Here is a 13352-nt window from a genome sequence, read left to right as displayed (position 1 = left end):
GCGCCTTTCAAAAACCCAAGGTCACCTTACAAAACAGGAAAAAGCAAGAATAATAATAAATGTGAGTCAACAATCATTTGAATACGTCAAAATAAAACAACACTAAAAGAGTCACGGTAAAACAACAAACCAGTTTAAAGAGAATATGCTTGCTTAAACAGGTATGTTTTCAATAGAGATTTAAAAGAGAGAAGAGATTCTGCATTCCTAATAACTGGGGGGAGGGAATTCCATAGCTGAGGGGCACAGCGACTAAAGGCTCTGTTGCCCATAGTAACAAGACGGGCAGAAGGAACAAAAAGATGAGTGGAGGATGAGGATCTGAGGGAACGGGATGGAGTAGAGATGTGTAACAGTTCAGACAGGTAAGGAGGAGCAAGGATTTGAATGTGAGAGTTAAAATTTTAAAATTAATTCTAGCTTCAATGGGTAACCAGTGGAGCTGTTGCAGAACCGGGGTGATGTGTTTTCTGGGTGGAGTACGAGTAATGACCCGGGCAGCAGAGTTCTGGAGAAGTTTCAGTTTATGGAGAGTCTTATTCGGGAGACCAAACAGAAGAGAGTTGCAGTAATCTAACTTGGATGTGATAAGACTATGGACAAGGACAGCAGCAGCATGAGAAGTAAGAAAGGGACGAAGTCGGTTAATGTTACGCAAGTGAAAGTAGGCAGAACGGGTGATAGAATTAATATGAGATGAAAAAGAAAGCGTACTATCAAGTATGACACCCAGACTCTTTACCTGAGGGGAAGGATATACATGAGAATCATCAATAATAATGGGGAAATTCAGAGATTTGGTTAAAATGGAAGGAGTGCCAACAAGTAAAACTTCTGTTTTCTTACTATTGAGTTTAAGAAAATTAAAGGAAAACCATGACTGAATTTCCATCAGACAGTCCGAAATGGAGGAAGGTGGTAGAGATGAAGTAGGTTTAGAGGAAATGTAGAGCTGGGTGTCATCAGCATAACAATGAAAATTGATATTATATTTGCGAAATATGTAGCCAAGGGGGAGCAAATAAATAATAAATAAAAGGGGCCCTAGTACGGAACCCTGGGGCACACCAGCAGCAACAAGAAACAAACTAGAGGAATGAGATTTAAACTGAAGAAACTGAGTGCGGCCAGAAAGATATGAACTAAACCATGCAAGCGGAGTTTGACTAATACCGATGGATGCTAATCTGTTCAGAAGGATATCATGAGAAATAGTATCAAATGCTGCGCTGAGATCCAGCAGGATGAGAATAGTGAGAAAACCAGAATCAGCTGCCATCAAAAGGTCATTGGTGATCCTTAACAAAGCTGTTTCAGTACTGTGGTGGGGGCGGAAACCAGATTGGAATTATAGAGATTATGTGTACTGAGGTATGAATGGAGCTGGGAAGCAACAACTTTCTCCAGAATTTTTGCAAGAAAAGGAAGATTGATAATCTTCGCCCAATATCTAAAGTTGTTAGGATCTAATCCAGGCTTTTTTAGAATTGGAGTGACGGAAGCTGTTTTCAAAGATAACGGAACAGTTCCATTATTAAGGGAAGAGCAAATGATAGTGGTAATGAGAGGAGCCAAGGTAGGTAGACAAGCTTTAACCAACTTTGTGGGAAGAGGGTCAAGCTGGCAGGTGGATGAGTTCGATTTATGAATAATATTTATTACATCAGATAAAGACGGAAGAGTGAAAGTTGAAAAGGAATGACAGACAGACAACGAGGAGAACAGGGAATCAGCTTCAGTATAGAGAGCTCTTACAGAGCTAAGTTGTTGGTGGATATTAGAGATTTTTTCAGAAAAGAAAGACAGGAGAGAATTGCAAAAATCAGGAGAGTGCATGTGAGAGGGAAATGGGTCAGGAGGCTTAGTTAGACTGGCAAACAGAGAAAACAGAGACTTGGAGTGACCTTCATTAGAGCTAACTAAACCAGAATAATATGCAGATTTTGCTGAGACAATACAGTCCTTATAATATAAAATATGGTTGTCATACATTTCTCTATGTATTGTAAGTCCAGTTTTTCTAAACAGACGTTCCAGTTGGCGTCCTTTGGCTTTGAGAAGCCGCAGGTTAGAAGTAAACCATGGAGCTGAGCGAGCAAATGAAACAGATCTGTGTTTGAGTGGAGCAAATGCATTTAGAAGGTTTTGAAGATTGACATTATAGTGGGAAATGAGTTCATCAAGAGTTGACAGACTGTGAACAAACGGAAGGTCAGATATAGCAGAAGAGAAAATGACAGGATCAATATCATTCATTTTCCGAAATGTAATGACACGAGGTACACAGATCTTCGAGGCTATTATATTAACATTAAAAGAAATGAGCTTATGATCAGAAAGGGAAAACAGATCAGCTTTACAGTGAGTAGGGGTGACACCGGAACAACAAACCAAATCCAGAATATGACCTTTAGAATGTGTCGGAAAATTGATGTCTTGTTGCAAACCAAAACTATCCAAACAGGAGGTGAAGTCTCTGGAGAGAAGGTTATTGCCATTGTCCATGTGGATATTAAAATCACCAACAATAATCATATTGGGAGAGAGAACAGAGAGATGCGTGAGAAGAGCAGCAAAGTCATATAAGAAATCCTTGTTAGGTTTAGGTGGTCGATAAACAGTACATAAAATAGTAGGAGCAGATCCAGGGAGATGTACTGCAGTGTATTCAAATGAGTGGAAGAGTGGAGCAGAGACAGGGAGGACTTTCCAGTGCTTTCGGTGAATTATCGCGAGACCGCCGCCCCTACCCGAATTGCGGGGCTGACAAATGTAAACAAACTCGGATGGAGTTGACTCGTTAAGAGAAACAAAGTCGTTGGGATGTTGCCAAGTTTCAGTCAAACAAAGAAAGTCCAACTTACAGTCGCGAAGGACATCCTGGATGAGATGACCCTTACCAGTAAGAGAGCGGACGTTTAGAAGACCGAAGTTCACGTTGGAACTGCGATGCTTGATGGAAGAGCCGACCTTGCCAGGTGGGCTAATACATCGCGGTTGACACCCCGGTCAGTATTGCGGGGAGGACGACGAGTTCTAGACCAGAAGGATTGTATAGAGTCACTGTCACTGGTAGTGAAGTTTAGCCGTGACCCACGGTGAATGTATTTGCGACGGGGATTGAAAGCGATGTCCAGATGGAGGTGAAGGGCCAGCCGGGTGGAAGCGGAGTCGAAGAAGCTCTGCAGCAGTGTACTGAAGGAGGGCCATCACCGGGTGATAAACAACGGATAAAAAAGCCCAGGTGAGCACCAACCAGACACACACTCTGTGGATCCACATCGTAATCCCGCCGACGTCAACAGTACAAAGACTCTACACAAACTTAGAAAGTCACAGCAAATAGCAACCGGTGAGCAGCGGCAGCCAGACACGCCAGCGTTCACTCAACCGGAAAGACTGAAAAAGACCGAAAATATTGTTTAGATTATCATATTAATACTGGCAGAGTGTGTTAGTGTTCACAGTGATGCTTGATCCACCATTTAACAGAAATCTTTGTGCTAAGAGGCTCTCAGAAAATATTCTGGATAGTGTTCCAATTTACAAAGCATAGTAGATAAAACATTTCAAAAAGTGATATCACAGGTGTGTACTTAGTGGGCAAAGATATGCGGCACTGAAACTTTTTCACATGTTCACTGTTTCAGAAAGAGTTTACGTAAAATGAATTTTTACGTAAGCATACAAGGGTATCATAATTTTGCATATTTTTTTCTTAAACTTAGGATACCGATCCATAGGATTCTTACACAAGCAGAGCAAATATGATCATCGTTGAAGTGGTAGAGAATGAACTTGCTCAGGCAACACCACAGACACTTGTGAACCTACAGCCTTTGTGATTATGCTTTTTTATTGTTGTATGCGCTGAAGGTGGATGACTTCAAATATCTTGGGTCAACCATCCAGAGCAATGGACAGTGCAAAAAAGAGGTGAGGAAGAGGGTGCAGGCAGGATGGAGTGGGTGGAGACAGATGTCAGGGTTGATGTGTGACAGAAGAATAGCAGCAATAGTGAAGGGGAAGGTTTACAAGACAATAGTGCGTCCTGCTATAATGTATGGTTTGGAGACTGTGCTCTGTCTAAAAGACAGGAGGCTGAGGTGGAGGTGGCGGAGATGAAGTTGCTAAGATGTTCGTTGGGAGTGACAAGGCTGGACAAGATTAGAAATGAGCAGATCAGAGAGACAGTGAAGGTGGAGCAGTTTGCAGATAAAGCCAGAGAGGCCAGGTTGAGATGGTTTGGACATGTGTTGAGGGGGAATAGTGGATATATTGGGCAAAGAATGTTGGAGATGGAGCGGCCGTGTAGAAGGAGAAGAGGTAGACCTCAGAGAAGTTTTATGGATGTAGTGAAGGTGGACATGGAGATGGTTGGTGTGAAAGTAGAGGAGGCAATGGATAGGGCAAGATGGAGGCAGATGATCCGCTGTGGCGACCCCTAAAGGGAGCAGCCGAAAGAAGAAGAAAGAAATTGTTGTATGCGCTGAACATGGAATATCCAAAAGGGATTAAAATACACTTTTGAGGCAGTGCAAAACATCATTGTCGGACTAGGAGACTGAGGAGGTGCACCAGAGGAGTTCAGACAGAGAAAGTGTTACTGTTCAGTTGGTTGGTATTTTACCCACATTTATCACTGTGAAGTCCATTATTTAAGAGGAATTAAGTCTTTTTTAAGAGAACTGTTGTGTTGTTGGGTTGGTAGCTGCACAACCTTGGACCCTGTTTTGAATTGAGCAGCCTCAAAAACAGAGCAGGCAGATTGTCTGGTTTTGTTGTTTGTTGGCTGCAACATTGGAAAGTCTTGTGTTATTGGTAAATTCAGGAATAGCTCAACAGCAGTTTTTGTTCATTTTCTGCTTAACTTGTCATAGGATATTGATGCTCCCTTAACAATTTTTATTTTTTAGTTTTTTTAAACTTCAAATTAAATGTTTTCAGATGTGGACTGAAGTTAAAATATTTCTATGTAATAGTTGGTGTTTTTATTTTACTCTTCTAAACTAAATACACAGTCACACTAATAATTTGCTGTTTTTCTCCTCTTGATGGTGGAGGAAATGAAAGGATTGCTGATGGAAAGAGGTTCGGGCAGGGTTGGTGTTAGATTTATACATTCATGTTGCATCTGCTGAGACTGTGAGATTAATAAAACAAAGCTTGTTTCTTGTAAAGAATAGTGTCTCTTCTGTGTCTTCACACACCAACTATGTTCAGTGACAAACCTAATATTCCTTAGTACTGATTTCTAATTACTGTTTTTAGTTAAGGCAACTTTAGGCAGCTTTGTTCAGTAAACAAGAATGTAACTAAATTATTAGTTATATAGTTTGTTATGCAACGAAAGGAAAATGAATGCAACTAAAAGAGCTTTGATCAAGACCAGTTGAACTTATTACCACAAAGGTTCTAATGTTGGCTCGACTAAATATTTATTTTAGCGTTGACAAAATATCAATCAGTATAACTACTAATTTACAAAAGTTGAGTGAACAAAAAAAAAATTTTTTTTACAGTGCAAGTGGCCTATAAACTTTGCTCACATATATTATTAATAGATCTTTGCCAACAGGTGTGGTACCATCACTTATTAAAATGGCTGCAGTGAAACCTCTGCAGAAATGAAGATGATCTTAAGTGCTCTATCTTATTTAACTATACACTCTTATAAATATGGTTCTTCAAGAGTTCTTAAGTAAAGTTGATGGTTCTAAATAGGATCAAGAACACTCAAGAAAACATCCTATTATGTCCAACGATGTATGGTTTACGTTTTTTTTCCCCTCATTCGTTGCTTGGACAAGCTTCCACTCTTGTCAGCTTCTTGCTCTTCTGTCGATCATCGCCATCGGGTGTTGCTGCTGAGGGAAGTGTAATGGAGTGTGCTGATTGGCTGTACTGAGATTGGGGCGAGCTTATAAACCTGATGACCAGCTACCTAAGGGCTCCTCCTCCTGATGTTGTTGCCAGAGCAGCCAGACCAAGAAGTTGTAACAGTTCGGTCTACTCTGTGTAGTTGCTAGTCTAATATGTTGTGTGAAACTGTCTAATGTGGTGGCATGTGAAGCCTTTTCTTGGACTCCATTAGACCCCTGAAGGTGTGCTGTTGTATCCGTTTCCAAGACATGAGCAGCAGATCCTTTAACTCATGCAAATCGCAAGGTGTGGCCTCCATGGATCGAACTTCTTTGTCCATCACATCCCACAGATGCTCGATTGGATTGAGATCTGGGGAATTTGGAAGCAACGTCAATACCTCAAACTCGTTGTTGTGCTCCTCAACCCATTCCTGAACCTTTTTGTTTTGTGGCAGGGTGCATTATCCTGCTGGATAATGAGAGGCTACAGCCATCAGGGAACATGGTTTCCTTTAAAGGGAGTACATTGTCTACAACAATGCTTAGGGAGGTAATGCATGTCAAAGTAACATCCACATGGATGGCAGGACCCAAGGTTTCCCAGCAGAACATTGACCAAAGCATCACACTGTCTCCACCAGCTTGCCTTCTTCCCATAGTTCATCCTGGTCCATATGTTCCCCAGGAAAGCGACACACACGCAGTTGACCACCCACGTGATGTAAAGGAAAACATGATTCATCAGACTAGGCCACCTTCTTCTATTGCTCCTGTAAGCTGTGAGGCCGAGGCCCACAAAACACTTCCCTTAAATTGTCCCAAAAACAGTTAAACAGCAGCTATACTGCCACCTTTAGGTTATAGAGAGTCACCCAAACTAGTGCTTTCCCACTCAGGGTTGGTAAGCCATTTGGTGAGTTACCAAGAGTGAATTAAGGAGAGTGGTGACTGATTTTACACAATAATTTTATTAGAATAATCCTTGGCTCATAAAATATACAACACACAATAAAACTTGACCAGGACCAGAGTTGACGGTATAGCAATGACACAAATTTAGGAGTCAGTGGCCATGTAGCAAGAGTATGTTGGAAGGCCAGTAGTACAACCATAAAACAAAAACAAAACAAGGATTTACAAGGATTAAGGGCCCAAATGCAAACAAAAACTCCAAAACAAAATATACATAAATTAAATGAATCAAAAACATGAGTAAACAACAAAATTAAGCAAAACACCAAATGAATTATATAAATTTAAATAAACACTGCACTCCACAAAAAAAAGGAACCCTCAAGCTTGTTTCTCAGCTTAGTTTATATTACTGTGGTAGAAGTAAGCTACTGGTTTCCTCCCCGTAACTGGCCTCCCACAGTCAGAACTGTTAATAAAAAAAATGCGACACTGACTAAAACAAGAATGGTTGGCACTTGACTCATTTAAGGCGTAGTTCAGTTAAAAATCCATCTTTAATAAATCTATTTTCTATTAAGACTTAATGGTAAGGAAAGAACAGTGATTAACTTTTTTTTCCACATGCCAGGGATACCACTCCTAAAACAGAAGACACACTATTAGTGCTATACAATTTTGCTGAAAGCCCTGAACCCATTGAATAAAATCACATACCTGTCTGTATACTTGAACAATTTAATGCGTTTGCCTTGAAAGGGCTCCACTTCCCCCTTGTCAATGAAACTGCTGTCCAATACCGGATACTGCTACCCACTGTAACCAATGAGCATGTTTTAAAGCCAGCCAAACAGCAATGTTCTATGACTTATTAACCTAGTCTCAGAACAGAGAACAGCAAATACCTGCATCTGGGCTTCCACAGCACGTACCGGATTCACTGTGCACAAAACAGCTCACTTTTCCAGCTCCAACCAACCCGAATGAAGTATTAACAGCTGTGCTGAAGTTTTAAGAGCTCCTCACGCTGCCCGCACGTGTCCCTGGCAGTGAACCAAACGATATCTGGGCTAAATCTCACGAGACTTTAAAGCCCAGCATCTCGCTCGCAGCGAGCCAAACGAGAATTTACTCAGCTCCCACGAGACTTCAAACAAAGCCTGCAGGCACGAAGCATTCACAGTGCACCGCCCCCCCTCTGCTGGTCAGGTGTGGGAGTGCCCCAATGCACATATCCCTAGTACAGGCTACATCCACCACCCCTTTAACCGAACACCGTCCCGGTGTCATTTTATTGCTGCCATGGCCTAAAATAAGCCCCAACAGACAATGATGCTACTGGGCGAGCTGCAGCCCCACTCACTCCACCCTGTGGTCTCCCAGCCGGGCGAGGAACGTTATAAGGATTGGAATGTTGGCCCGCTGTCTTCCTGGTAGTCCGCCTCACCTGACGAGCTGGTGTATTGCCGCTGGTCACGACTACCCTAGGGGATTGTGGCAGGTCAGACTCACCACTAGATCTCAACCACTGTCCAGCAAAGGGATGACCCTCCTCACTACTAATACTACTACTCCTTGAAGGATACACTTGAAATGGACTTTCGTCTTCACTTATGGGGCTAATACTCCTCAGAGGAGAAATTTGAAGCTGACCTCCATTTTCTTGTTCAGCTGGACAACTGACTAGAGGATGTCCAGGTACCACTTTCAGTTCTGAATGGTGCAAATTCTTCTCTGGGCCAGGATTCTCTATAGGACGGACTGAATACACCCTTCCTTCTCCATCAAAGCACTGAGTGATACAGTATTTTGTGCTGGCCCATTTATCCTGAATCTTATTGCGACCTTGCAAATTATTCTTTCTGTAGACTACCGTTCCAACCGGTAAAATATCGCACCCACCAAGTTCAATCTGCCGTGCACGCTGAGCTGCAGCAGTCTCCAGTTGTTTCTTGGCATGAACATAGACAGTGCGAAGGTGTTCCTGGTGGTGTTCAACCCATTCTTCTACCGTGCCCTCAACGAGGTCTTCTCCTACTCCTAAAAGAGAGTCTACTGGTAGCCGTGGCTCACGACCAAACATAAGTTCATAAGGGGAGTGGGAAGTGGCCTGATGTACCGTGGTGTTGTATGCAAAAAGTAGTTGCGGTAGGTGCTTGGGCCATCATTTCTTTTGCTCAGATGGAAGTGTACGCAACAAGTCATGCATTGTGCGATTAAATCATTCACACTGTCCGTTTCCTTGTGGCCGATATGGGGTGGTGCGGCTCTTTTAAACACCATAGATTTTACACAGACTTTTCAGAAGATCACTTTCAAAGTTTCGTCCCTGGTCAGAATGTATACGCTGGGGAACACCATACACATAAAACCATTTCTCCACCAAGATTTGAGCAACCGTGCTGGCTCGTTGATCCGGTCTAGGGAAAGCCTGTGTAAACTTGGAAAACACATCTGTAATCACAAGCACATTTTCTCTCCCATCACTAGCCCGATCCATCAAATTGAAATCAATGCCTATAATCTCCAATGGTCTGGAAGCAGATAAACTGCCCATGAATGTTCGTATTTTGGGTTGCCCCATTTTTGCCACCACACAGCGAGAACACTCTTTGCACCACTGTTCGATCTTCTTCCACATGTGAGGCCAGAAACATCTCCGCCTTACCAAACTTGCTGTTCTTTCTGCTCCTTGATGACCATGGTTATCGTGAAGGGCAGTGAGAACTTCATTCTGTAGACACTCTGGTAGCACTAACTGCCAACATTCTTCCACTCCATCCGGTGTCCTTGTCAAGCGGTACAACACACCATCACATTCTCTTAACTTACTCCATTGACGCACCAGTTCCAGGACTTCTTTAGATTCTTGTGTTTGCTCCACAGCAGTTGGAGGCTCATGTCTTTGCCAATATTGCAGGAAGGGCCCGATGACTGGGTCAGCTGATTGTAGTCTTTGCAAGTCTGCCTTGGGACGAAGAGGGACAGCATCTACCGTGGATACCGTAACTTTTGTTGCACCGCCTTGCACTGGAATGCAAATGCCAGGAGCGGTTTCCTTGAAAGACGATGGTGTTAAACAAGCTGATAGCCGAGACAAAGCATCTGCATTTCGATTGGACAGTCCAGGCCGATACTTAATATCAAAATCGAACAAAGCCAATTGGGACACCCAACGTTGCTCCACCGCCCCGAGTTTAGCTGTCTGCAGGTAACTTAAGGGGTTATTTTCCGTGAAAACTGTGAACTTTGCACATAATAGGTACTCTCGTAACTTTTCAGTGACAGCCCACTTCAGGCCAAGCAGTTCCAACTTCATGGAGCTATAATTAGACATGTTTTTCTCACTCTCTCGCAATCCACGACTAGCATAAGCTATTGGTCTGCGTCCACCTTCTTGATCTTGTGATAACACCGCCCCAAGTCCCACATGGCTAGCATCAATCTCCAACACAAAGGGTTTTGAAAAGTCAGCATAACCCAAGACAGGCGCACACTAGCTTTGATTTCAAGGACTTGAAAGCTTCTTCACAGGCCTCACTCCAATGGCCCTCCAGAGGCTTTGACTTGGCTTTCCTTTTCCCCCCCTGCAGCACAGCCATGAGTCGATGAAGAGGGCTGGCATGTTTAGCAAAGCCTTCCACAAACCTACGATAGTAGGATGCAAAACCAAGGAAAGATCGGAGTTGTGTTACAGTCCGGGGACGCTCCCACTCAGACACTGCTTTGATTTTCTCTGGATCAGTTGCCACACCAGCTGATGAGATCACATGCCCCAAATATTTGACCTGAGACTGGAAAAAGTGGCACTTTGCCAACTTAAGCTTCAGATTGTTTTGCTGTAACCGCTTGAGCACAGTTTCTAGGCGCTGGAGATGCAAGTCAAATGTGGAAGAAAATATTACGATGTCGTCCAAATACAAAAGCAAGGATTGAAAGCGTTCATTGCAGAATATACGCTCCATTAATTGCTGAAATGTACTTGGAGCATTGCAGAGGCCGAAAGGCATTCTATTGAACTCGAAAAGTCCAAATGGTGTGCAAAAAGCAGTCTTAGCTTTGTCATGTTCAGCCATAGGGACTTGATTATAGCCACTGGCTAAGTCCAAAGTTGAAAAGAACTGGGCACCCCCTAATGCATCTAATGACTCGTCGATGCGTGGGAGGGGATAAGCATCCCTCCGAGTCTTTGAGTTGAGTTGTCTGTAATCCACACAAAGCCTGATGGTACCATCCTTCTTTTGGACTACCACAACAGGTGAAGAGTAGGGACTGCAACTCGCCCGAATTACCTTACGGTCTAAGAGCTCTTGGATATGACCTTTAACTAACTCGTACTGGGAAGGGGGAAGGTGTCTATATCGCTGTTTAACTGGAGCGTCGTCAAAAAAAGGAATCTCATGCTTAGTAAGACTGGTACAACCCAACTCTCCCTCATTCTGACTAAAAACAGAACTATAACGTTGCAAAAGGCCTTTCCCCAGCTGCACTTGCTCAGGAGTAAGAGTAGACCACGAAACACCAGTCAAATCAAGAGAATTTTCAGCTATAGTCAAAGACTGAACTACGGCCACCTGTTCAGGGCACTGAAAAACTTCATCTACCTTGCCAGTTGATGTTGGCTGCAATTCCACAGTGAACAGCTGTCCCAACGCAGCTCTAGGTGGAAGCCAAATGTCTCGATGTTCTACATTGACAACTGGGACAGCTACTGAACCTGAGTCAATAGAAAGAAGAGCACGAGACATAAGCAGACCATCTGGTAATGTATGTGCATGTGGCTCAAAAAGTGCAGATGACAAGACTGCTCCAAAGCTTGGATTACACACTGCTACGACCAACTTAACTGAACCAGCTGGAACTCGCACTACTGCTCGACCACGGACCATCACCTGACCCAGAAAGCCTGTATGAGGCAAACACTCCAGGCGGTGACATTCAGTAAGTGCTTGTCTCCAAGGTTCACCTGCAGACTGAAAAAGGACTCTGGAAGAGGGCAGACCCATGCTGAGAGAACAAGTCAGAATAACACTTGTTAATAACATTCATTCCCAACAGCCCTGGTACCTTGGCTTTCTGCTGTCGGAATGACAAGTCGCTGGAATCCCTCACGACCAACACTCCCATGCGTGGTAGCACTTTACCCAAAACTTGAATATCCAGTTCAAGATAGCCCAGGTAGGGAATATCTAAACCATTGGCAGCCTTAAGCTGCAACCAATGACAGGCTTGTAAAGCCCTACCACCCCTATCCTGTTTACGGAAGGCCTCTTCAGTTATAGTAGTGACCATTGACCCAGTATCAAAAAGGCAAGACATGGCTACCCCACCCATATTAACCTCCACCAATGGACAGGTACCAACAAACTTATTAAAACAAACTGAACTACCCCTAGAGCCCTGAACATTCCCGTCCGATGCCTGGCTCTGAACACCAGCGGGAATTAGTTTTCCGGAAAAGTAGGAGTTCTAACTGTGGGCCTAATCTGTCTCTCAGGTGTCCCACCTACTGACACCTTATGCCCTCTAGTGGATGGTGAATGTCTTACTCTGCTAGGACAGGACCTTACCATATGACCAGGCTGTTGGCAGTTCAAACAAATAGGCCGACCATCAGGATGGAAACGATAGGGCCGTACATTTGATGTTTGTCCTCTACCCACAGAAGTACTAGAGGAGTCTAAACGTTTTAAAATAGCATGAAGCTGAGCTTGCTGCTTCTTAAAACACTCCTTTAATTCTAGCAACTCATTACTTTGATGTATTTGGGGACCATTATCCACTCTAGGACTATCCATAAATCTCACCAGCGAATCACAGGAATAAACCCTACTCCTTGGAGCCACCAGTCGTTCTCCATCTTCTACCCAGCGAATAGCCTCACCACGAATATCTAAAAGAGAAGCTTCAGGATTTAAACGTACAAAAAGCTTCAACTCTCTACGAAGGAGACCATCTCTGACATGTTCTACAAATTGGTCTCGAACTAATGCATCAGAGTTTGGAAAACCTTCAGGGCTATTTCGCTTTACAGCCTCCATTAGTGACAGCAAACCATGAGAAAATTCACGAAGAGACTCCCCCTCCAATTGCTTACGCTGAAAAAATTGTTTTTGTAACCCAATGTAAGACTGTGAACACCCAAATATCTCTAATAATACAGTGAGAATTTTCTCAGGGTCATTCCTGTCACCAACTGGGCGAAACTTAATCTCATTCTTTGCTTCTCCATCCAAATGATCAAGTAAAAATAATGCCTGTTCTGGCCGAGACATATAGCGAGTTTCCAAGCACCGACGGGCTTCTTCTACCCATTCCTCCACTGGTAAAGATTCCCTACTATTGTCAGAAAATTTGGGACATTTCCTTTCTCTCGGTACGTACACATAACGCTCTGGGCCTACTTCACGAATAGGATGAACAGTGCTCGTACTAGGCACCCTTGGATTTTTAAGCTTATCATTTTCAGCCTGTAACTGTTGAATTTTCTCAGTTAGCTGTCTTAACTGTTCTGCCATATTACCCTCTGAAGTAGACATATTTAACAAAACAGACAAAAAAAAAAAAAAGACAAAT

This window comes from Pygocentrus nattereri, chromosome 16, assembly GCF_015220715.1.
Source record: "Pygocentrus nattereri isolate fPygNat1 chromosome 16, fPygNat1.pri, whole genome shotgun sequence".
Classification (NCBI taxonomy): Eukaryota; Metazoa; Chordata; class Actinopteri; order Characiformes; family Serrasalmidae; genus Pygocentrus; species Pygocentrus nattereri.
The sequence above is the reverse complement of the archived record's forward strand: the minus strand, read 5'-3'. Positions refer to the sequence as shown.